Consider the following 26,045-nt stretch of genomic DNA (forward strand, 5'->3'; position numbering starts at 1 on the left):
ATCTGGAAAGAGCTTTTCTGGATTGTATTGCTAAGACTTGGTGTTCATCAAATTAACAGAGTTTACTTTTAATGGTTCCTTGAGCCTTGTTTACTCAGAGATCATTCTTTTAAAAGCACTTAAGGGTAGAGATAGAGCTTTACCATAGTGTGTTAGCCTAGCATTCACCAGACTCTGGGCTACATTAGTAGCAACACAGAAAAAACACCAACATACATTTAAGATTAACTGGTTAGTATTATTACCCACCCTGTCAGCTCTCCCATTCTGCCCAGGTAAGGGGCAAGACCAATTCAGCACAGTGATAGAAAATCACCATGGTCTCAGGTGACAGCCCAAACCAGGGACAGCTGCATAGTCTTTGGTTGTAACTCGGGCCTCAGACATCAACACAGACCCTGGCTGATACAGACTGTGGACCCAGTCATGTCCCTGACAGCAGCATTTGTCCAGATGTCACCATAGCCTCAGATGGCAGCACTGCCCTCGGTATTTATATGGTCTGGGATGGCAGCCCAGACCACACACATCTCATTAGCCTTTGGTGGTAACTAGGGCCATAGACTTTGACAGAGTCATCAGCTACATCTTTTACAAACCCAGACATGGTTTTTGGTGGCAATCTTGGCTAGGATATCACCATGGCCACAAGAGGTATCACAGTTTCCTCATATCTGTCTGTTCCTCACCACCATAGGGTCTCCCGTTCTAACTTTCTCCATGGTGAATGACCCCTCAGCTTTACTTTTCCTCCCATCTCCCCATCACACATTTGTCCATTATAGTGGTGCCTGAGGCAGATGCTTGGATATCTTTTTCTACCACCCTGGCCAGCAGGGTTGAAGTAGACACCCAAGTATTGTCTAAACCAGTTCCTCTTTACACTTACAACTTTTCTTCCAGAAAATAAGACCCATCATAACACAACAGCAGCTTAATGATAAATTGTAAAACACAGTCTTTGAGAAAGGTCAGCTTTTTAATTTCTTACTCAACCACTATGCTAGTCGCTAGCACTTAAAAAGAACATTACACCCCCATTTGTATTTCAGGCATTTGAAGGACATTACTCCATGACTCTCAAAGGCATACGGAATCTAAACCAAAAACCAAATTTCCAGGTGCTATGTTTAATAAAAGGAAAATATGACTCCAACGTAAAAGATTTTGTTTGTTTTATATTTGAAAGAGGCAAGTTAAACTTGTACCAGTGTGGAAATACGGTTCCCAGATGAAATTCAGGATGTTCTGTTAAGTGTGGGTTTTAGATAAACAATAAGCAAATGTTAGTAACAATATGTTTGTATTAGTTACTTTCTTGTTGCTCTAACAAAACATCAGACAAGCACCTCTAGGAAGAAAGGGTTTGTCTTGGCTTATAGTTGAAGGGGACACAGTCCTTTATTATGGCAAAGGCTTGGTAGCAGGAGCAGCAAGTAACCAGTCACACTACACTTATAGTTAGGAAGTAGAGTGGGGAGGAAGTGAGGCTCAACTATCATTCTTCAAAGCATTTCCCAGTGACCCACTCCTCTAGTAAACTTTCACCTCTTAAAGGTTCCAGCATGTTCCAAACCATCAACACCAGCAGGGGACCAAATGCTCAAACACAGGAGTCTGTGGGAAACATTTCACAACTACTAGTGTTGTTCCAAGTGATGTCTGTAATATACTCACAGGAAGACCTAGTCTGTCCAACTGAAATGCAAATTCAACTGGGAATTCTGGTTAGTTTGTTATTTTGTGCTTTGAATATAGATCTCACGTTATGGCTGAGTCTGGACCTGGACTTTCTCATTCTTCAGCTTTAGTTGTCTGAAAGATAAGACAGCAGGTGCGTCCCACTTTATTAATATATATATATATATATATTAATATATATATCTTAATGCACACCAGCAGAGTGAAACAGATCCTATTACAGATGGTTGTGAGCCACCATGTGCTTGCTGGGATTTGAACTCAGGACCTCTGGAAGAGTAGCCAGTGCTCTTAACCTCTGAGCCACCTCTCCAGCCCCTGTAATGTATTTCTTAAAGACTATTATTAGATTTTTAAAAAGTACAGGGATTTACTGTATGCTCCATGCCCCCTCACAGCCTTAGCTTCTTTGTCCCCTATGCTCAGGCAGAAGAAGCTTACATGTCACTCCCTTTCCACGGACCTTGCACCCATAGATTCCAGATCAACATTTCACAACCATGAATTGACAATATTTGAAAAAAAATATTATATTGTTGCTGGCATGTGCTTTGTCATTAGACTTATGGTGTTTGTACCCATACTGAACACACGTAGACTTATGTCTCTAAGAATTATATTATAGTAGCTCTTTATATCACATTGCATTGTGTTACATATTATAAGTGATCCACAGAGGGTATGAACTAGACTAATGCACATTCCATGTATCTATTGGAGTGGAAACTTAAGACTTCTTTGGAAAGTCTGTTGGGTGGTGTTTTGTTGGGGTGAACACATGACTGTTTCATTAAAGTGGACACAGGTGAAAAGCTAAGGCAGACTCCTGAAGGAGACACAGGAGAGAGGATGTTCTGCTAAAGCAAGCATGTGAAAGGACACGTGAAGGGTTCTTTGCTAAACACACACATACATGTATCGATCCACCTTATATTATGTGGTCGAGCTGCTATTTTGGGGACTCCATAGAGAGAAATGCACCAAAAGTCTCTTGTGTGGTGTGCTGCAGTTTACTGCTGCTTCTGTGGACTCTGGCTGATTGGCAGAGTGATGTCAGCTGAGACATATGCACATGCTGGGGCAAGACCCGTGGAGAATGCATTCTGTTTGGGGGGGTCTAAGTAGGACACACAGACAGTGACAGAGGCTGAGCTTGGCTTGCTCATACAGCTCGCCATGCAAAGCCTGTGGGTCTTGTGTCTTCACTGATCTTCATTTCCCTGAGAGAGGCACAGCCAAGAACTTCTGGTGTCCCTCTGGGTCCCTCCTGCTGACTTGTGCGGAGGCTGAGGCCTGACTGCCTCTGCTAGGTAGTGCCACCACTGCTGATTTGTGTTTGCTCTCCTAATGCCACCAAATTGTATTGCTAGTACATCCATGATGTTTGCCAGGGGGTTGAGCTGCCGCTGCTGACCTGTGAACTGAACTGCTGGTTTCCAGACAACACAGACAAGAGCTGCTCCAAAGAACCTTTCTGAACGGGTCTACTCCCCCCCCGTATTCTTTCTTTCCCGCTATCTCTGGTGGGTGCAGGGATAAAAGGGAGGTTAAAGTGTTGAAGGACCATCATTAATAATAAGGTTCGAAAAAGTTAAAGTTACAATCTATACTGTCCTTTTCTTTACAGATACATAATGGTTGTGTATATGGTTTCAAAATCTCCATCATCTCCAAATCAAAAGGATTTGAGAAGGGATACTCAGCAAGATAGTACATAACAAGTTTCTTAACTACTGGTGGCTATATGTGCGTGTGTGTGTGTGTGTGTGTGTGTACATACATATATATCTATCTTGATATATATCTGTGCAAAATATGGTAAACACATAGGAATATATAGGTTTAATATTACTAAAAATATTAATTCATTTAATATTGATTTCTTGATAGTCTACTCTGTGTAAGCCATTATTCTCAGCACTAAAATTTTACAATAATAAGCAAGGGCCTGCTCTCAGAGTTTACAGGCTAGAAGAGCACAAAATGTATGCTTTTCAGATTAAGTATTATCTTTAGTGAGAAATGTTAGGAGGACAAGTCTATTGAAAAAGCCTTAACCAGTGTTCTATAGATTAATTGTATTACTTGGGGATAGGGGGTCTTGAAGATCTGGACTGGTTGTATCATTATAGGGCAGAAAGCTGATTTCCAGATGCATTTAGTGAAGTTATCATTTCCCATGACTAGCTCACTAGGAAAACCACAACTCGGAAGTTAATAAATGTCCAAGTTTCTCACTCTTAGTGCCATTAAGCAGACTTGGGGCAGACAGACCCAATGACAGAGGGATCACTGGACCACAAATTAGAATAGTTTAAGGGGGGAGGTGAGGGGAGGTTTCCCTAGCTTGGCCTTCTAACGAGAGTCAGTCTGCAGGGATCTTGAGTCACAAAGTAGTTAAACTGACACTTTGAAGAGTTTCTCCCATGCTAAGGCCCTGCTGCCCCGGAGGAAGTGTTTAGTCTTCAGGTGTGTGTGCCTGGGAGGGGGGATTTATGTATTTCCTTCAGGATTTTGAAGTTACTGACTTGAAGAGGATTCTTGAAGCATTAACTATGGAAATAGTATAAGAGACAGCAATGTTCAGGTTCCACAGGTTGACAGGCCTACGGTCATTCTTAATCCTGTTACTGGGTTTGATTGTTTAGTTTTTGTGGGTGAAGTGCCACTAAGTTGCCTACGATATTCTTTAACTTGTGGGATCAAACTATGTCAATCTGCCATGAAACTGAGACGATAAGTACTTAGCAGCCCTGTAAATTGTAATTTGGGAAATAAACATGTCTTTCAGTTTTGGTTTATTGAAAATGTTATCTACAACTTTTTCACAGTATCTTTTATGCATTTACTGTGTGTCTGTGTGTGTGTGTGTGTGTGTGTGTGTGTGTGTGTGTGCATTTACTGTGTGGGTGTATTGTATGTGTTGTATCTCCCCCCCTCTGTGTGTATGTATGTGTGTATGTGACTGTGTGTGTATTGTGTGTGTTGTATCTGTAACTCTCTCTTTTTCCCTCTTTCTCTCAGTGTGTGTGTGTGTGTGTGTGTGTGTGTGTGTGTGTGTGTGTGTATCTGTGTAATTCTGATGGCACACAACAGGGTGGCATACAGCATTCTGATACTTTGCCTTTCTGGCTAATGTGCTGGTTTGATCTGGAAGTCTATGGTTTTTGTTCACCTGCAGAGGAATCTCTCCATATTTTTTTTAATTGAACAACTTTATTTTAAAAAAACAGAGATAAATGTACACATTTTAAAAGCATTTTTGCACAAAAGTATATGAATACATTTTGTCAGTACTTGATTTTTTTAAAGGTTTGATAATATGCATTAAAATCTTACTAGTTACAATAAGCATAAACTACATGTAAAACAAGATGTAACTTGGAAATAGTCAAAGTTTTCTTGGTGTGTAAAGATTAAACATAATGATTTTTTTTTGGCCTTTATTTTTCTTGAATATCATATACTCTGTGAGTTGTTTCTGGGGTGTTCAGAACTTTCTGGGGTTAGTATCCAATTATCACTGACTGCATATTATGTCTGTTCTATTGTGACTGGATTACCTCCCTCAGGATGATATTCTCTAGATGCATCCATTTTCTTAAGAATTTCATAAAGTCATTGTTTCTGATACCTGAGTAGTACTTCATTGTGTAAATGTACCACAATTTTTGTATCCATTCATCTACTGAAGGACATCTGGGTTCTTTCCAGCTTCTGGCTATTATAAATAGGGCTGCTATGAACATTGTGGTGCATGTGTCTTTGTTGTATGTTGGAGAGTTTCTGGGGCATAAGCCCAGACGTGGACTAACTGGGTCTTCAGGTAGTACTATGTCCATTTTTCTGAGGAACCACCAGACTGTTTTCCAGAGTGGTTGTACCAGTTTACAACCCCACCAACAGTGAAGAAGTGTTCCTCTTTCTCCACATCCTTGCCAGCATCTATTGTCATTGAATTTTTGATCTTAGCCATTTTGACTGGTGTGAGGTGGAATTTCAAGGTTGTATTGATTTGCATTTCCCTGATGACTAGTGACATCGAGCACTTCCTTAGATGCTTCTCAGCCATTCGATATTCCTCAACTGAGAATTTTTCTTTAGCTCTGTACCCCATTTTTTTAATAGGGTTGTTTGATTCTTTGGTGTCCAACTTTTTGAGTTCGTTGTATACCTTGTATATTAGGCCTCTTTCTGATGTGGGGTTTTTCTTTTCCCAATCTGTTGGCTGCCATTTTGTTTTCTTGACAGTGTCCTTAGCCTTACAGAAATTTTGCGATTTCATTAAGTCCCATTTGTTGATATTTGACCTTAGAGCACGAGCTCTTTTAGGAAATTTTCTCCTGTGTCTGTGTTCTAAGGTTTTCCCTAATTTCTCTTCTAATAGTTTCAGTTTACCTGGTTTAATGTGGAGATCTTTGATCCACTTGCACTTGAGCTTTGTACAAGGAGATAAGAAAGGGTCTATTTTCATTCTTCTGCATGCTGAGTGCCAGTTGGACCAACACCATTTGTTGAAGAGGCTGTCCTTTTTCCATTCAATGTTTACATCTCCTTTGTCAAAAATCAAGAGACCATATATGTGAGGGCTTATTTCTGGATCTTCTATTCTATTCCACTGATCCACATGCCTATCTCTGTACCAGTACATACACTTTTTAACACAATTGCCTTGTAATATAGCTTGAGGTCAGGGATGATGATTCCCATTCCCACAGATGTTTTCTTGTTGTTGAGGGTAGATTTCAATATTCTAGGTCTTTTGTTATTCCAGATGAAATTACACATTGCTCTTTCCAACTCTATGAAGAATTGGGTTGGAATTTTGATGGGGATTGCATTAAATCAGTAGATTGCTTTTGGTAAGATGGCCATTTTTTTTTACCATGTTGATACTTCCAATACAAAAGCATGGGAGATCTTTCCATCTTCTGAGAACTTCCTCGATTTTCTTCTTCAGAGATTTGAAGTTCTTGTCATACAGGTCCTTCCCTTGCTTAGAGTCACACCAAGGTATTTCATATTGTTTGTGACTATTGTGAAGGCTATCTTTTCCCTAATTTCTTTCTCCACATGTTTGTCCTTTGAGTAGAAGAAAGCTACTGATTTGTTTGAGTTAATTTTGTATCCAGCCACTTTCCTGAACTTGTTTATCAGCTGTAGAGGTTCTCTGGTGGAATTTTTGGGATCAATAACGTACACTATCATGTCATCTGCAAACAGTGATGTTTTTACTCCTTCCTTTCCAATTTGTATCACTTTGATTTCCTTTTACTGTCTAATTGCTCCAACCAGGACTTCCAGTACTATGTTGAATAGGTAGCGGGAGAGTGGGCAGCCTTGTCTAGTCCCTGATTTTAGTGGGATTGCTTCAAGTTTCTCACCATTAAGTTTGATGTTGGCTATTGGTTTGCTGTATATTGCTCTTATTATGTTTAGGTATGGGCCTTGGATTTCTGTTCTTTCCAAGATTTTTAACATGAAGGGGTGTTAAATTTTGTCAAATGCTTTCTCAGCATCTAGTGAGATGACCATGTGGGTTTTTTTTTTTTTTTTTTTTTTGAGTTTGTTTATATGGTAAATTACGTTGATGAATTTCTATATATTAAACCATCCCTGCATCCCAGGGATGAAGCCTACTTGATCATGGTGAATGATCATCTTGATGTGTTCTTGGATTCGGTTTGCAAGGATTTTGTTGAGTGTTTTTCCATCAATGTTCATAAGTGAGGTTGGTCTGAAGTTCTCTTTCCTTGCAGGATCTTTGTGTGGTTTAGGAACAAGGGTTATTGTGGCCTCGAAAAATGAGTTAAGTAGTGTTCCATCTGACTCTATTTTGTGGAATATTTTGGAGAGTATTGGTATTAGGTCATCAATAAATGTCTGATAGAATTCTGCACTGAACCCATCTGGACCTGGGCTTTTTTTGGTTGGGAGTCTTTTAATGACCACTTCATGGTTTACCTGGTCCTGGTTTAACTTTAGTATCTGGTATCTGTCTAGGAATTCATCCATTTCCTCCAGATTTTCCAGCTTTGTTGAGTATAGGCTTTTGTAGTAGGATCTGATGATTTCTTGAATTTCCTCAGTTTCAGTTGTTATGTCTCCACTTTCCTTTCTGATTTTGTTAATTTGTATACTCTCTCTTTGCCCTCTAGTTAGTCTGGCTAGGGGTTTATCAATCCTGTTGATTTTCTCAAAGAACCAGCTCATAGATTTGTTGATTCTTTGAATGGTTCTTTTTGTTTCTATTTGGTCAATTTCTGCTCTGAGTTTGATTATTTATTGCCGTCTACTTCTCTTGGGTATATCTGCTTCCTTTTGTTCTAGAGCTTTCAACTGTGCTGTCAAGTTGCTAGTGTATGCTCTCCCCAGTTTCTTTTTGGAAGCAAATGAAGCTATGTGTTTTCCTCTCAGTGTTGCTTTCATTGCATCCAATAGGTTTGGGTATGTTATGTTTTCATTTTTATTAAATTCTAGAAAATCCTTAATTTCTTTATTTATTTCTTCTTTGACCATGCTATTGTTCAATAGTGCATTGTTGAGTTTCCATGTGTATATGGGCCTTTTGTTGTCTTTGTTGTTATTAAAGACGAGCCTTAGACCATGGTGATCTGATACGATGCATGGGAGTATTTCAGTCTTCTTATATCTATTGAGATTTGTTTTGTGACCAACTATATGGTCAATTTTGGAGAAGGTGCCATGAGGTGCTGAGAAGAAGGTGTATTCTTTTGTTTTAGGATGAAATGTTCTATAGATGTCTATTAATTCTAATTGGTTCATAACCTCTACTAGTTTCACTGCATCTTTGTCCAGTTTCTGTTTCCATGATCTGTCCATTGATGAGGGTGAGGTGTTAAGGCCTTCCACTATTATTGTGTGGGGTGCAATGTATTTTTTGAGCTTTAGTAGGGTTTCTTTTATGAATATCGTTGCTCTTGTATTTGGAGCATATATGTTAAGGATTGAGAGTTCCTCCTGACAAATTTTCCCTGTGCTGAATAAAAAGTGTCCTTTCTTATCTTTTTCGATAACTTTTGGTTGAAAAACTAGTTTATTCGATATTAGAATGGCTACTCCAGCTTGTTTCTTGGGACCATTTGCTTGGAATATTTTATTTCCCAACCTTTTACTCTTGGATAGTGTCTGTCTTTGTCTCTGAGATGAGTTTCCTGTATGCAGCAAAATTCTGAATTCTTTTTATGTATCCAGTCTGATAGCCTATGTTTTTTTATTGGGGGAATTGAGTCCATTTATGTTAACAGATATTAAGGAATAGTGGTTGCTGTTTCCTGCTATTTTTGTTTTTAAAGTTAGAATTGTGCCTGTGTGTCTTTCTACTTTTGGTTTTCTTGCTTAGGTATTTTCTTGTTTTTACTATGATGTAGTTTCCGTCCTTGTATTGGGTTTTCCACCTATAATTGGTTGTAGTGCTGGGTTTGTGGTCAGATATTGTGTAAATTTAGTTTTGTCCTGGAATATCTTGTTCTCTCCATCTATGGTGACTGAGAGCTTTGCTGGGTATAGCAGCTTGGGCTGACACTTGTGTTCTCTTAGGGTCTGCATGATGTCTGTCCAGGATCTTCTAGCTTTCATAGTCTCTGTTGAGAAGTCGGGTATAATTCTGATTGGTCTGCCTTTATATGTTACATGTTTTCTTTTTCCCTTACTGCTTTTAGTATTCTTTCTTTGCTTTGGGCACTTGGTGTTTTGACTATTATGTGTCGGGAAGAATTTCTTTTATGGTCCACTCTACATGGAGTTCTGAAGGCTTCTTTTATGCTCATGGTCATCTCATTCTTAAGGATAGGGAAGTTTTCTTCTACAATTTTGTTAAAGATATTTACTGTGCCTCTTAGTTGATATTCTTTGCCCTCTTCTATTCTTATTATCCTTAGGTTTGGTCTTCTCATTGTATCCTGGATCTCCTTGACATTTTGGGTTAGGAGCTTTTTGGCTTTTGCATCTTCTCTGACTCTTTTGTCTATGTTTTCAATGTTGTTTTCGGCCCCTGAGATTCTCTCTTCCATCTCTTGTAGTCTGTTGGAGATGCTTGCATCTGTGACTCCTGATTTCTTTTTTAGGTTTTCTACCTCCAGGGTTGTCTCTTTTAGTGTTTTTTCTTTCCATTTCCATTTTAAATTCCTTCTTCAATTCTTTCATCTCTTTGGTTCTATTTTCTTCTAGTTATTTGATTTCATTGAGTGTTGTTCGTGTTTCCTCTTTAAAAGCTTCTAATTCTTTATGCTTTTCCTCCTGTTCTTATTTAAAGATCTCCATCATCATCTTGAGGTATGATTTCAGATTTGAGTCTTCTTTTTCTGGGGTGTTTGGCATTCCGCTGTTTGCTGTGATGGGAAAGCTGGGTTCTGATGTTGCCAGGCTGTCTTGGTTTCCATTGGGTAAGTTCTTTTGCTTTTCTCTTGCCATCTTCTTGTCTGTGATTGGTTCCTGTCTCTCCTTTGTACCTGGCCTGTGTCCCTGGATCTCCACTGTTTTAGATGACAAATGGCTGGAGCATTTGGTCTTCATGCAAGGGCCTCCCTGGTAGACTTGACTCTCTACGGCAGAGTTCTTGCTCCCCTGGACCAACCCGAGGGCTGCATCACCCGCGTGCTAGGCCTATCCCTCTCTGTGCCCCGGCTACACACAGTGCAGTCTTGCCAGGCCTGAGTCCCTGTATCTCCACTGTTCCAGGTGGCAAGGGGTCTCTCCATATTGAATGAAGTCCTTGAGTTTTTAGGACTGGTTGGTAGAATAATTGGAATCTGAGATTGGCTTTGACTTTTCTTTTTAGGACAATGGGGAACCACTATTCATTTTCAGTCATTGCTGGCTTGTACTGTGTCTTCCTCTCATTGTGTTCCATTGTCTCTCTGGTCAGGATGGGTCTTGGCTTTTGTGCTTAGAACAGAGAATTAGCATTGAGCAGGCAGTTTGCATTGCAGCCCTGGGAAAGCAGGAACATACAGTCTTGGTTATCATAAGAAAACATTTAAGGTGTTTTCAGATAAAAGAGTTTCACTGATATCAAGTACATGTGTTCACAGATGTCAAAGTGTATGGAAATACGTAATAATACCTAAGTTTTATATTTCTGTAGTTTAAGAATCAAAACCCAATGAACATAAGGTTTAATTCTGTATCTATTTCTGGAAAGAGTTCAAGGTGACAATGCCCAGGACACATAATCAAGCATAAGCCCCTTGGGGTGGAGACTGTGCCTTACTCAGGGACATGCCACCTGCCTAGCTTGATGAGGACTGCTCTAGTCTCTCTCCATAGAGTGGCAGCTCTTTTAAGTGTAGCTCCCCTAAAAGAAATAACTGACAAAGAGGGTTTTATGGTTTGTTTGTTGGTCTGTTTATTGTTTTGGGCAAATGTAAATGGCAGTCTAGTCCAGCAGTGGTGGTACAACCTTTTGCCTCAGCACTCTGAGACAAAGGCAGGCAGATCTCTGAGCTCAAGGCCACCCTGGCCTACAGAGTGAGTTCCAGCCAGGGCCTCACAGAGAAATCATGCCTAGAAAAGCCCACCTTTCCCCCAAAATATTTTAATGTTTAGATAATTATCTTTTTTAAAAAAATTCAGGTAGAATATCATGTAGACTAGGCTCACCTTCAACTAGGTAGATGAGAATAACCTTGAACTCCTGATTCTCCTGCCTCTACCCCTCAAGTCTTGGAATTACAGACATGAGCCACTACGTCAGACTGTAAATAACCTATTTCTACAAATAGACAGGAGCCCTCTCCTGCTCCTCTACAGACCACCCCAAGCATAAAATAAAATTTAAGCATCTTTTAAAGAAATATATTTCACCAATAATCTATTAAAATAATGGTTGCTTGTAATTTTTTTCTCTCAGAGGCTAGTTGTACTTTCTATATTAATTTATACCATTACAAAAACATTTTAGCTGCAAGATATTCAAATGTTGGTGTTCCACAGAATATTTGAAAGGTTTCTCAGTAGATCCCAGGAATTCATTTCAATGGAGTCTTTATTTGGTGAGTCAATAACTTAACCAGCAGTTGTTGAGAGCCAGTTATGTGCTAGACACTGGCTTGGTGCTGAGGGGCACAAGACTCAAAAGCACAGTAGCGCTACTCAACAATCTTTTGACGGACATTTAATGAAAACTCACGTGTTCCTGGTGCAAGCAGCTATGATTCCTCCAGGCCTCATTAAGTAATCCCCATTACATGAGGGTCACCTGATGTAGGTTTCCCTATTTAATACCATGAATGCCTGCCTGAAGGCTTGTTTTGGCTTTTTTGTTATTGTTGTTTTGGATAGAGCCTCAAAACTTCTAACTAATCTTTCAAGAAGTTCAGATCAACTCGTTGGTTCTGCAAAGTCTGCAAAGCCTAACACTAACTACAGCCAAGGTGGCATAGGGGTGTGATGTATACTCTGTACCACACATCCAATGGTGTTCTCACTTGGCTATAGAATTATTATCACCGAGAATGTATTCACAGGCCTACTTCTAGCTATCACAGCATGTAGTTTGTACAAAGGCTCAAGTGGCTCTTTCTCACCTATTCCTCACCTATGTGTGTCCCATGGTTCTCGCTGAGGAGACAGAAAAAGAGGCTGTGTGTGTGTTTGGGGGACATTCAGTGAGTACACCTCTGTCTTAGTTACTTTTCTATTACTATGAAGAGACAACATGGCCAGTGCAACCTATATAAGGGAGCATTTAATTGGGGGCTTACTCACAGTTTCAGAAGTTGAACCTATGACTATTATGGCAAGAAACATGGTAGCAGGCAGTCGGGCCTGGTGCTGAAGGAGTAGCTGACACCTTACATACTATGTGCAAGTTGGAGACAGAGTGTGAAAAGGAGAGGAAAGGGAGGAAGTGAAAGAGGGAGAGGAGAGGGCAGAGGGGGGAGGGAGAGGAGGAGGAAGAGGAGGAGGGGAGATGGGGAGGAGGAGGGGAAAGGGTGAAAAGGAGTTAGGGGGAGAGAGGGGAGAGGGGGAGAGGGAGAGGGGGAAGGAGAGAGATAGGGAGAGGAAGAAGCTGTACCCACCCCGAATGATATACCTCCTCCAACATGCCCATACCCCTAGCCCTTCCCCAAACAGTTCCACCAAGGAGCAAGCATTAAAACGTATGTGCCCATGGTGGGGGCATTCTCAGTCAAACTATCAGAAGGCTTTTTACCAGGAATGGGAATGAGATTGGGAGGTGAAGCTGGGGGGTAAAGAGGGGCAGTGAGGACATGTTTGCATATATGTGCCTCAGAGCAAGAACTTGGTGTCTTCTCTGCATGTCACGCATCTCCACGGGAGGCACAAAGTGCTTTACCGAATTCATCCCAGTTTTTCATCTTAAAGCTGGTGGCAGAGATGACTGGCTACAAGCTTTCTGAAAACACAGTTTACCTTCCAGATGAGCAGAATGTTCTGGGCATCTCATAGGAACTTCCGCCTTCGGCACCCAGGTTTCCATGAATGAATGCTGTTTCGTATTAACTTTCTCTGTTTTCCACATGCTAGTGACACCACATCAGGAAACTGAGGTCTTCTCCCCCATTCCCCACCCTACCCTCCGAGACACTTGACTGAGATAAAGAAAATCCTCTGGGACTGTTGTCCTTTCTTCGGATCTAACTGAGATCTACAGAAATGCTCTGCCTAGCAGCAGCCTGCCATATGTAGAATGTGGGTGCTACCTTGGAGCTTTGGCTTCAGTGCTGACTCCTTGGATTATGCAGAAACCATGTGCCTTGGCTGCCTGAGATTCTAGGAGGAGAAAAGAGAAGTGATGTCTCTGTTTCTTAGAACAAACGTGCGCACATATATTTGCAGTTCAGGTTAGTGTTGCGGGCACCTAGGAACATTCTGTTAGTCAATCCCATTGGTAGTATCCTGTTATTGGAATAAGAGCTGGTGGCGTGCTGAATGTCTTCTGCCTTCACAGCGAAGTGAAAAGGATGGCCAAGTGGCATTCACAGAGCTTCTCATCATTTAGTGAACTGATTTAATGTCGGTATATTTAGTTTCCTCCTTTGCTTTTGCTTCCTTCCTGGGCATCATATTTATAGTTGTTATTTCAGGTCAGCTTTTGCAATCTTGGTATTAAGTGTGACAGCTATGTAAACAAGATGTAAGGCATTATTGGTTTATCAGTAGAAAATGTCTGGTCCATTGCCAAGATTCATTGATCTGTTTATTATGACCCTACCCAGGACAATTTTAGTGGCAATTGGAAAGATTGTCTCAGGGTTTCACTTACTGAAGTCCTGTTCATTTATTAACCGCCGTTTGAGGGCTAGCTCATCATGTAATCTTACCAGCATTGTTATGACACTTGTTATAATCCAGTGCAGCCAGGGAGCCATATCCCAATTATATGTTCCATTGTTTCGCTCCTGATATGAGAGCGATACAAATTGTTGATGATAATTATGTTGATTTTCAGCAGTTTGCAAATTAGTAAATTAGTACATTTAGAAATATAAATGTACCCGAAGGCTAATACGTGTGTTGGGACTAGTTAAAGAGTATTTATTTAGTGCCTACAGAGTGTGTGGTGGACGATAAAAGGCACAGTGGTAGAGAATGCCAGCTACAGCATTTAAAACAAACAAGAAATCCACTCCGGCATAGGCTGTAGTTTGTGCTAGATGGAGATGAACATGCCTTACTAACTCTGTCTGCTCTTTCTGGCAACCAAGCGTCCGGAAACAATGGCATATAGCAATAATTCGCCACTTGCCATTGTCTCCTGGGTTGTCTGCCTATTTACCACGGATGATGCCTGGTCTCGGTCACACCAGATCAGCAGCTGTCTAAATAGTCCTTGGGACAGAAAGGAAGCCCAGCCTCTGTACATGGCATGTAGTGCTACCTGTGAGCTAGGTGGGCCCCTCTATTCTTTTCCAGGGGGGCTTCTCATCATTGGGGATTCTGGGTCAGCTTCCTGATAGAACTTCTGGGTAATGTTCCAAGGGGAAGAGGAAGCTCAAGGCTTACAGAGGTCCGGCCACACAATCTGCATAACCTCAGGTCAGTAACGTTCTACTGATCAGAAGAAAATTCAAGGCTAATCAGACTCACAAGGCTGAGAAAAGATGGGTCTTCTCAGGATGAAAGAAGCAAGGTTGTATGACCTAGGCACTTGTATTTGTACACATTCCAAGCAGACAGCATCTTAGTTAGAGCTTCTATTATGATGCAGCCAACTTGGGGAGGAAAAGGTTTATTTTAGATTATGGCTGGAATTCACGGAAGCCAAGGTAAGCATTCACAGTGCTGGAAGTAGGACTTCCTAGGAACTGGAGCAGAAGCCATGGGGGGAAACTGCTTACTGGTTTGCCCGGCACGGCATGCTCAACTTTCTTATATTGCCAGACAGCAGCATCTCAGGTGTGACCACTCACGGTGGTCAGTACCCTCATACATCCATCATCAATGCAGGAAATAAAACACACCACAGGCTTGCCCACAGGACAACTGAGGGGGCTTTATTTCATCAAGGTTCCCTCCCAAATGACCCTCGTGTGTGGAGTTTACATAAAACTAGTCAGCACAGCTGATTCTATACCATGTTTTGTAATCTATAACATTTGTATGAGAAATGAGCCCTGTATAGGAGTTATTTTTATACTTCAATATTCCTGATCTATCAAGAGTAGGCTTTTCTTTGTTCCTTTTTTTTTTTTTTTTTTTTTTTTTTTTTTTGTAAATCTTATTGGTTATTTTATTTATTTACATTTCAAATGTTACCCCCCTTCCCAGTTTTCTCTCGACAACCCCCCTAGCCCCACTCTCCCTGCTTCTAGGAGGGTATTCCCCCACCTGCCTACCCACTCCCACCTCAGCACCCTAGCAGTCTCCTATGCTGGGTCATTGAGCCTCCACAGGCCCAAGGGGCTCCCCTTCCAGTGGTTCCACATAAGGCCATCCTCAAGAGCAGGCTTTTCTTATACCTCAAGTTCCTATAGATTTCATTTCTGGTAGATTTCTCTTCCTATATCGTCTCAAGTTCTTTTAAGTATAGAAGACCTTTGACATACAGTTTTCTCATCAAAGTGTTTGGCTGAGTGTTCTGAGACTAGAGGTCTGCTGTCTGGCTTGACATTGAGTCTAGCAATAGTGGACTGCCATCTATGTTTTCAAAGTTGCTAGCCAGGGATAACTGGGCAGCCCTGGAAACAGAGAAACCAATTAAGTTCGAATTCCCAGTGTTAAAGTCAGTTTATCTTCAGTTGCTTTTAACTTTCTCGGCCTGGAGGCACTGTATTATTTAAACTTTTAAGAAAACCTAATAAAAAATAATGGGCTCTAAAATGCTGCAGCACTCTAGAAAAACATGTTGGTAATTGTTGTGGTAGTTTGCATGTGCCCTGTGTGTGGAATATACCACCTTCTGCACTTGAACACTGTTTATACATGGAAACCCTGAGGTTTCATTCAAGGGTCTTCCTGAAAGAGATCTAGACTGAACTTTACTGAGCGTGTAATTTATTTGGGATTTAAACCATTTTCGGTATCAGTTTTACACTCTCTCGCTTGTGAAGTCAAAAGATACAAAAGGCTGCATCCAGTCAACATCTCACCATCCCTGAGTGCTCCATGTCTGAGAATTACATTCTTAATCCCTCCTGTGTTCTTCTAGAGGTAGTTTGGCCTCAGTTTGCCCATGCTTGCTAATGCACGAGAGGCAGCGCGCTGCACAGAGGGCTCTTCACTCTGCTTTCCCTTCTCTGTGTCCTATTCGTTCTCAGTGTATCAAGATATGCTCATTCTTTCTTCAGAGCTAAAATTATCTTATAATATTTCTTGTATCCTAACTTCATTACACACTACTGAACTAACATTGGCTGGGGTTTGTTTGTTTGTTTGTTTGTTTGTTTGTTGTCTCTCCACCCAGTTTCTCTGTGTAGCCTCAAACTCAAAGGAGATCTGCCTCCATAGTGCTGGAACCAAAGGGTACATGCTTTTGTAATTATGACACAGGCTGCCAAGTGGTTATGACAACGGGAGCAGGAGGCTGTCTGGTTAGGCTTCATCCTCACACCGGAAGCAGGGGGTGGACGGGGAGGAGAGAGAGAGCAAGATGTGGGGCCCCTGGCAATGTGCTTCCTCCAGGAAAGTTCTACCCCTAAAGATTCCATGATTCCCCCCATATAGCACCACAAACTGTAGCAGGAAGAAGTCTCTTACCTGAACCCCCACCCAGATGAACCAGGTTATGCCTTCCACTGCAGTGTGTGGCTGTGGGAAAGTGTTAAAATGATAATCATTGACATCAGTAGATATTACTGCAGGTTGCTTTTTCTATAATGCCTTGAGGAGAAGGAACAGTTGCCACACTCTGAGTCCAAGCAATGGTGGGCTATAATTTCCCATCACAGTTTTCCTTGGTTGGGATCTGGAAGCTCACTTGTGCTATCTGTCTAATGTCACATAGCAAATAAATAAAACTAATACTGGGCCTAGAGCTCAGAGTTTTTGGTAGTCAAATAAAGCAGCTGTAACATTTGCCAGATGCTAAAGTTCTTGCATCTACAGTTATATGGCACCCGAGAATGGCTTTACTTTGAAGGTAAGGGCCAGTGTAGGCTGGACTTAAAGTCCTGAATTTAAAATAGGTCCATGACTTGGCAGCCCCATTAGTTGTGACTACGTGGATGTGCCAACATGACTTAACATTTTAAGATTATTAAGCATCAGATATCCCCAAAAGTGCAATGTGTTGCTTACATCTACAGTGTAACCAGAGGCATCTCAATGGACTCCGAGCCCATTCAATAATAGAGAATTTATACCTGATCCTGCCATCTTCCCTAAACACTACAATTTCTAACTGGATTCTAAATTCTCATCCTGCTATCCGCAGGAAACTCATTGATGACACAGCAGCACACACTGGATTTGAACATGGAGTTAACTGTCTAGTTGTCCTCTCTCGTTGGCTTATTGTGTATGTGGAGCAGCTTCTGTTTCCTAGAATCCCGGAAGAGAAAGGAGTAAAACCAACTCGACACTGATACAGCTTTCATCCCCGTGTGGAGATGTAAACAAACATTAAAGTCAGGAGTTGTGGATGCTAACAGAAGGAAGGAAGCAGGCATGGAGGGGAGGGACCATGTCACCCCCAAGAGCTTCATTGGCTATCTACCCACTAGCCACCCCACTAGCAAGAGGTTTAAACCTTTTCTTTCCTCTCTTCTACATTTCAGCCTAGTCCTTCCTGATGCAGATAACAGTGTTCTATAAATTTGAAATAATTTTTAAAAACTCTTAACATTAGCCACAATTTGTTGAGGTCTTAATGTGTGGGGTAGGAAGCTGTTTGCTTCGACTTGAGAATTGGCTCTTACAAAGTCATTATTAGGGGGATATAGCTATTACTTTGTTTCAGGTAAACTACAGCATATAGAAACAAAATACTTTTTCTATAGCAAACCACTTCTTTATGCTTTCCCAGGTCACAAGCGAGTCTCTGAACCCAAGGAGTCTGATTTCTAATCAGCAAGTATACATTTCCATATTTTCTCTTTCTATTTTTTGAACTTGAATGTAAACTTTGTTCTATTTTAAAAATGAGATATGGTTTACATACATAGAACTCACCCTCCCAAGTCCCTCCCTCGGTGTCTTTTAAGATTTATTTTAGCCAGGCGTGATGACACACAACTTCAATCTCAGTACTTGGAAGGCATAGAACTCTTTGAGTCCAAGCTAGCCTGGTCTCCACAGTGCTTACAGGGCAGATGAAGCTGACAGTGGACCTGTATAAAAGATAAAGCAAAACTCCAAACAGAAAACAAATGGAAAAAAAACTCACCTATTTTGAGAGAGAGAGAGAGAGAGAGAGAGAGAGAGAGAGAGAGAGAGAGAGAGAGAGAGAGAGAGAGAGAGAGTGCATGCTTGCGTGCTTACATGAGGGAACCTGGGGAAAGGAGTGCAGGTCATCAGTAAAGCCAGAAGAGGGCATCAAATCCCCGGAGCTGGAGTTACTGAACGTTCTGATCTGTCTGACATGGCTGCTGGGAACTGACCTAGGGGTCTCTGCAAAGAGCATTTTGTGGTCTTAACCACTGAGCCATCTCTCCAGTTCTCAGGGTCTTTTAATGCATTCACAAAGTTGTACAAACATAAAAAGTAGATGCCATAAGTGTTTAGTAAGTCCAGGTACCTCACATAAGCAGACCAGATAGTATTTATCCTTGTGTTATTGGTTTGTTCACTGGGCATCATGTCCTCAAGCTTTACATGTGCAATATTACATCCCCCACCTCTCTCTATCTCTATCTCTCTGTGTGTACCTCTCTGTCTCTGTCTGTCTCTTTCTCTCTGTGTGTATGTGTGTGTGTGTTAATTGACACCTCTTTGATGGCCAATGATGTGTATGCAGTCATTGGCTATTTGCATATTGCTTGCCCCTCCTCCTGAAACTGTTTACTTAAATCGCTTTATTTCCTTGATAAATAGTCTGGATGTGACCCATGGAGCTCATGTGTTAATATTTCCTCTGTGTGGCACACACACACACACACACACACACACACACACACACACACACACGAATACACTCACACACAAAAGCACAAACAAAACTCAGTGGCCAAGGGATAATAATAACCTCTATTAAGGGCCATTAAGAGGTTAGTAAGTAAGTACTGTCGACAGAGTCCTCATGAATAGGGTTAGCACCAGGTAAGGACATTGCTTCCCTTTTATCTCTGATCTTCTGTCTCTTCTACTATATGGCGACTCCATAAGAATGCCCTTATTACACACTACATTTCATAGCCTAAACATTCCCAGCCTCCACAGTGTAAGAAATGAATATCTTATTTTTATGAGTAAGTCTGTGGCATTTTGCGGTGTCAAGTCAGATGGGCTAAGCCACTGTCCATAATGTAATGATTACCCTGGGCCCATCTACCCTTTAGGTTGTCTATAGCCTATCTCTAGGTTTTATTTTTTCTTCTTCTCCTTGAATTGGTGATGTAATAATGACCTACGTGCTAACAGGTGACAACAGTGGCCTCTTCAACTGGCTATGCTTTCAAACTCATCGAAGAATAGCATCGTCTATAATTATCAATAATATAGATATTTTTTCGAAATTATGAATATTTAGTCTGACTCTTAAAAATTGGTGATGGATATAGAGTCTCTATAACTGACATGCTGTTCTTTATTTAAATCCACCCACAAGCCTTGCCTATATATTTTCAATAGAGCTAATTTGTTCATGTTGTATTCTAGCTCAAAAACATTCCTTATCTCACCAGTTACCACCAAAAATAAATACCATCTTCAAGGCCAGTTGGTGGTGGCATACACCTTTAATTCCATCAACAGGAAGACAGAAGCAGGCAGATCTCTGTGAATTAGAGGCCAGCATGGTTTACAAGAATGAGTTCCAGAATATCCAGGGCTACATAGAGAAACCTTGTCTCAGAAACCAGTGTGTGTTTGTGTGTGTGTACCCACATGTACATACATATATGTATGTATGTATATATGTGTGTGTGTGTGTGTGTATATATATATATACCATCTCCAAATTGTTTTAATTATTTGTGATTAAGAAATTAGTAAGAGATACAGTTTGTATGATAACCTAGAATACACATATACACACAGAAATCATGTAAGTAAACACATATTCATCCAGAAATAAGGTTTCTTCCCTTTTACACGTAATTAAATTAGTTGTTTTTGTTGTTTGCTTCTGGTTAAGCAGTTCCGGGACTGGAACTCAGACCTTGTGTCTACTTAGGATGTGTATGCACATGCTAAGATACACAAATTCAAAGGAAAAACTTATATAATGCTACCCTATAACATGCTCAAATATGGCAAGTTAGAGTTATAGTACATCATCAAAAGCTACAAGGGCAGGAACTCACGCAAGGCAGGAAGCTGAGGCAGGAGATGATATCTAAGCCATAGAGGATGCTGCTTACTGGCTCAGCCCTCTTTCTTATAGAACCCAGAACCACCAGCCCAGCAATGGGCTGGGCCTTCCCCCACTGATCACTAATTAGGAAAATGCTTTACAGCTGGATCTTCTGGAGCATCTTCTTAACTGAGGTTCCCTCCTTTCTGATGACTCTAACTTGTGTCAAAATGACATACAGCCATCCAGTACAATACGTTTCTGTAAGACCCACAAAACTTCCTGCAGCATAACCCAAGCCTGTTTGGATAAACCAGTTCCAAAACTGAAATTACATTTGAAAATTTAAAAGGCATCAAAACCTAGATTTCTTCCTTTGAAAAGGCTGACGAGGTGCCCAGGGTTAAACCTGTGTTTTTATTAACTTTCCCAAGTCTATTCTGCCAGGCAGGTTGAGGAATAACTGCTGTTTTCTGAAACTTTCTGTCCTTTCCCCACTACTTCCTGAACATTTAAAACAACAGCAACAACAACAGTCCTTTTCCTCTATCTAGAATCAGCTCTTACCCTACTGCATCGATCTGGGTCCCTCTACTTATTCCCTGAGCTTAAGAATGCCTTATTTCCATGGATTTACTATCAATCCATGCTTGGATCTATTCATGACACCTCTCTACCTCTCCTACCTCTCTACCTCTACCCCCCCCACCTCTCTCTCTTTCTCTCTACCTCTCTCTCTTTCTCTCTCTCGACTTTTACCCCTCTCTCTCAAGATTTATTTATTTATCATATAGAAGTACACTGTAGCTGTCTTCAGACACACCAGAAGAAGGCATCAGATCCCATTACAGATAGTTGTGAGCCACCATGTGGTTGCTGGGAATTGAACTCAGGACCTCTAGAAGAACAGTCAGTGCTCTTAACCACTGAGCCATCTCTCCAGCCCCGATGACACATCTCTTCACGTCTCTTTTGCTGCCCCACATCCTTATGCAGTGTAAATAATCATAGTATAGGACAACAATTGTTCCCCAGTGGGGACACCAATGGTCCAATTCAAGACAAGACTTTTGTGTTTGATATGTTTGAGACAGGGTCTTAGTATATAGCCCACACTCGCCTTGATTTTGCCACTTTCTTGCCTCTACCTCTCAGATTTGTGGGACTACAACTACACCCCACAGGCCGACTCTGAAATCAGAATTCATTTAAATTGAACCTTTCAGAGAGTTTAAGTAACAGCAGATTGTTAAATTTTAATGATTATTGATAAATAAGTGAATGGCACTCTTTCCTGGGTGGATATTTATGCAACCTAGTCTTCTATTAACTTCCTCAATGTTCTCAACATGCAGGCATAAGGCATAACGGTCAGCTCTAAATGCTAGTATCCAAAGTAGTTTAGAGCTTAATTTTTCCTTATTCTCTTTTATGTTAGGTTCCCTTAAGAGTGCCTGGTCTCTGTGGCCAGAGATACTCAGGTCATGTCTCTGAGTTTGGAGCAGATCAAATACGCCAAACATTCTGTTCCCAGCTTATTTGGCTGCGCGTGTTCGGAGCACTATTGCAGTATTATGTTTTCCATTTTGCACGGGTATAAATTAAAGCACAGGGAGGATTTGATTAGCTCGGGATCCCAGAGTGACTGGCAATGATGGGAATAAAGGCTGGCTCCCCAGATTCCTGGCCCAGCTTACTCAGTACCAAACCACAGGTATGTTGCCTTTTTATTTTTTGCTGCAAAGGCCACACAGTGTTCCTTGGAAAGGTTGCCCATTAGCTTGGGAAAGATGAAGGCACATGGGAGGCTTCAGAGGACCAGAGAGGCAGAGTAAAGACCAGTGACTTCCTGGAAGGTTGGGTGAACATTCTGAGTACAGTTTAGAAAATGTGGCTAGCTAACACTTAACTGGGTTTAAGGATAATTATTTTGAATGTCGAGCCACTTCATGTTTATGGCAATAGCTCGTTCTTCATGTCTATGTCTTATTCTTAGTATAATCTTGGGAGAGGGAGGGAGGGAGGGAGGAGGAGAGGGAGAGGGAGAGAGAATGAATGAATATACTGTAAAGGCCAGTACAAGTTTTTAAAGGGACATTGAAAGGTGGTGCCGATTGAATTGGAATTGGAGATTTTCAATGGCCACAAATCTGGCCTCCAGATACAGTTCAGAAGGATATACCCAAGGGTCCACTGTAACTCTGAACCAATAGAAGTCTCTAGTTGGAGGATCTGTACCTGAGTCTTTCTCAAAACATATCACATATTAAGTACAGGACTAAAATGGTCCACCCAGAGTATTGTGACATCAACAGCCCGAGGCACTGGAGTTCACAGACTCTAGTCTCTTCTCATAAAATAAATTTGTGAAATTTATCACCATCTACACTTTTGTTACCTTCTTCACTGTCCTCTCCACTAAATGGTAACTGAAGAGAAAGAAGTGCCTTCATCGGAGGATTATCACCAGCACTTAGAGCAGTGTCTGGAGCCTAGCAAGTAGAAAAGATGCATACACAAATGTAAAACCTTGGCGAGATCACTGAGAGAAACCCTCTTCCACACGAGCAGTGCCCCCAAGAAATTGCCTAATCATGAGCTTTGGAATGACTTCAGCAAGCGCATTAGACAATGCCTTTAAAATGTCCAATGGCTTCATGGAGCACGAGTTCATTCAGGAGGACGGACTCCTAGCTTGCATAACCAGTGGGGCTAGTGTCCTACTGAACCATCTTTTGCACATGTGCATTACGTGGGGGAGGGCTGTCCTGGGTGTCCTGTCAGGAAGCAGCTATACCTGAGCAAGTGATACCTGCTGCCCGCAGCAGAGAGCTCTGATGAAAAGCAGAGAAAATTACAGTTGTCAAGCTTTGTGGTCACAAGGGCATTTGCTGCATTTGCAAGGTTATCACAGGACCATTCAGGGTGTAGCTTGCTCACATTCTGCTGCTGAAAGGGAGACGCTTTCCTACCACATCCAACACATGGCTTGCCAAAGAAAGGGCATGAGATCAGGAACCCTGATGAGCTGGCTTGGTGTTTTCAGGCCACATCTCTAGTAAACCAATGGCTCCCTTCTGACTCCCCTGAAAGCCAACAGAATTTACTCATTACCAAGTGTGAACAGCCATCACACAAGCCTCCAGATTGCTTTTGCCTGCCTTGCCAAAAAACACTTTTCAAAAGAAAAAGAAAAAAAAAAAAAAAGAAGAATCCAAAATAAAACTGTCAACATTTGATAGAGGGGAAACATTTTATCCTCCTTCTTAGATGCAGATAAATACAAGATTTATTTGCCTATTATAAATCTAGGAATTAATAGCAAATAGAATACCATTACATAGAACTACATTTAGGAAACCACACGGTGTACTTAATATGTGGAGAGTAGATAGAGAGCCAAGCAACTGCTATGAGCTGGCTGGGGGTATGTGTTCATGCCCATAACTAAGCGATCTTCCCCAAAGCCCTTCATGACATGAGACCATATGTCTAACTTGTTTGGTTGCCTATGAGTAGACAAAGCAGAAGCTGGTAGCCTGTGACCAATCCTAGTTTATCTGTTTGTGCTCTGTGGCCCTTGAAAATTTTGCTTAAGCTCCCATCTCTTCATTCAAGCCAAAGTCTAAATTACCTCATAGGGTTGTTAAGAATATAAAGCAAGGGTCATTTAAACCAGCATTTTGTAGGTGTTTGGTTGCTTTAACTGCTTGATCCAGTAGCTCAGTCTGAGTTAAATGGGATCATCCCCAGGACTGGGTATCAGAAACCCAGCCTTGTAGCTGAAGTCCTGGGGCACCCTGACTTTATTGTTCCAAATTTGATAATTGACTTGTGAAGATTACTTCCTGTGAGGTGTGATTTCTCTTTCTCCTACAAATGCAAACCAAAACCAAACTCTTGCACTTTAAAAAAAATGTTTTTCACAAATAGGACTTTTTATTTGTCACTATTAAAAATCTGGATTTTAGACAGATTCTTGGACTGGTGGTTCACATCCATCAGCTCATTCAACTTCAGCACCAGGCTCATCAGCAGATTTTTTTTCCAGAATTACCGCCTTCACCATGGAGCTTCATGAGTTTTCCCAATTCAAACTTTCTTCAACATCTTTACTTTGCTAACAAAGACATCATGAAGAGGATAAATGGACAGGAAAGCCTTTTCTGTCTTTCCCGATGCTGTCTGGGATCAGTTTACTAACCACTTCCTTCAAGTCATTTATCTGCTCTTCTCGGCTCATGATCTCCATCATCTTCTTCCGGATCTGGCGGACCTGCTGGTGCTGCGCATAGGACGTCTTTCTTATCTGGCTGTTGCGTTTTTTAATGAAACCAACACAGAAAAGTCGGAGCAAATACCCATCGGTCGTCTTGACATCAACATGAGCTTCAATCATGGTCTGCCACTTTTTGACCATGGAGCAAATTTTGTCCTGGGTAAGATCCATGCCATGGAAGTTAGTCAGACAGTTTTTGCCCTGAACATCCTCAGTAATTAGCTTGAATTTTCTAAATGCAACTTCGTCATTCTGTAGATCGGCAAGGCTCACTTCAAACACACGACCCTTGAGGCCATCAGATGCAATTTTGGTTCCTTGAGTCCTTGTGACTAGTGTTTTCCCGATGTTCCTAATATTGAACATTGCTGGAGCTTTCACATCGTACCAGTCTTTCTTAGAAAATGGATCAACCACTTTCTTCTTAGCTCCCTTCTTGCCACCTTTCATCAGGCACTTGGTCTTCCTGACCGCCATGGTGCTGCTCCAAGAGCCAAAAGGGCAAAAAAAAATTTTTTTTTTTAATATTTTATTTTTATGTATGCGTCTCTGCATGTGCATGCACAGGTGAGTGCAGGCACACGGTGGACAGAGAGGGTATCGGGTCCCATCCTGGGAGTGTTCTTATCACTGGTTCCCTTTCCTGCAGCCCTTTAGACTACCTAAAGTGAGTCAAGATTCCATTGAAACAAATAGCATTAACCAACAAAATGATGAACGCTTTTGCCTATTTGCCTATGAAAGCAAATCAACTATACACAGTTATATATAGCATCTCGGTCATTAGCTAAGGCGAAGCCTGAGACCCTGAGAATCTATCCTTCAAGTACATTTTCAAAGTAAAGGTTTAAAAATGAACTTGGTACGTTAGATTCTAATTTAGTAAGAGAGAGGTAACTTGGCCCGAGACAACACAGAAAATTAAAAACAAATTCTTTGGGGACCTCTGTTTGATGCAATTATATTGGAACCTGAAGAAACAAAACTTTAACAGTTGGGTTTTGCTTGAACACTAGAGTGACCGTGGCTTAAACTGTAAGTTAGAGTGTCAGAACTACAAGCAATTTAAAGTAATAAAATATCTGGAAAAATAAGACTCATCCACATGACCATATCTAATTAAGAGTCAAAGTCCCTATGATCACATGTACTTGTTTGAGACTACAAAGAGGGGACATTAATTCCTGC

At 41.2% G+C, this 26,045-nt stretch overlaps 1 pseudogene across 1 annotated transcript; it reads right to left on the bottom strand.

The window, feature by feature from the left end:
- Positions 1-24,545: 24,545 nt before the first annotated feature.
- LOC308424986 (small ribosomal subunit protein eS1-like) lies at positions 24,546-25,339 on the bottom strand (annotated as a pseudogene). Its single transcript has one exon. The product of its transcript is annotated as a small ribosomal subunit protein eS1-like (transcript).
- Between the last annotated feature and the right edge of the window lie 706 nt (positions 25,340-26,045).

Source organism: Micromys minutus, assembly GCF_963924665.1.
Source record: "Micromys minutus genome assembly, chromosome: 9".
NCBI classification, from domain to species: Eukaryota; Metazoa; Chordata; class Mammalia; order Rodentia; family Muridae; genus Micromys; species Micromys minutus.